Here is a 674-nt window from a genome sequence, read left to right on the forward strand (position 1 = left end):
GGTCCCTCGGTTTAAAATCTGGAGTTTGGTGTCGTTTCGACATAATTTGCATAAATGAGCGCAAATCAGCATTTTGGGGTTAAAAAATGAAATTCGCGAAACATTGATCAAATTCTTACAAACCAACATTTTCAGGTGCGGCTTGGTCCCTCGGTTTAATATAAAAGTAGAGTTAGCGAATGTATTTAAGGCCACACCAATTTAATTTGTTGGTTCTCGGATTCGCCTCTTCATTTTTTTTCTGATTTGCAAAAAAAAAAAAGATTCTGGTTCTGAATCAACTAAAAAATGCTCATATTTTGCCCCCAACAGTTGAGGAAATTCCTTTTCTTCCTAGTTGTTACAGTTTTTTCCATCTATAAAGGCAGTGGTTTGATTAAAAGTTCAAAATTTGTACTTTGAATTTTAACCCAGCCTGTTTTGTTGACTTCATGGCTCATATTGTAGCATTTGGGGCTATAATAGGATGCCTAGACCTGTTTTTATTTTTATTTTTTTTCGCCCTGTCGCTTCATATTTTTTCTGAAAAAATCCGAGAACCAACAAATTAAATTGGTGTGGCCTAAGTATATATTATTTATTCTAGTTCTAGTTTTGAAACGTTCAGTTCAAGAGGAAAAGTTTATACTAGTAGTAAGTAGAGTGAATGCATATATATGTATATATTATTTTAA

At 33.1% G+C, this 674-nt stretch overlaps 2 protein-coding genes across 2 annotated transcripts in view; one reads left to right on the forward strand and one right to left on the reverse strand.

Annotated features, from left to right (window-relative positions):
- The window catches only part of LOC109465343 (kalirin-like), a 159,248-nt gene that overhangs the window by 130,374 nt on the left and 28,200 nt on the right, over positions 1–674 (reverse strand). The window lies entirely within an intron of this gene.
- Positions 1–674, forward strand: part of LOC109465342 (U6 snRNA-associated Sm-like protein LSm5) — a 41,651-nt gene that overhangs the window by 3,944 nt on the left and 37,033 nt on the right. The gene's annotated exons all lie outside the window — the stretch shown is intronic.

This window comes from Branchiostoma belcheri, unplaced genomic scaffold (genome assembly GCF_001625305.1).
Source record: "Branchiostoma belcheri isolate BF01 breed outbred unplaced genomic scaffold, Haploidv18h27 scaffold15, whole genome shotgun sequence".
Taxonomy (NCBI): Eukaryota; Metazoa; Chordata; class Leptocardii; order Amphioxiformes; family Branchiostomatidae; genus Branchiostoma; species Branchiostoma belcheri.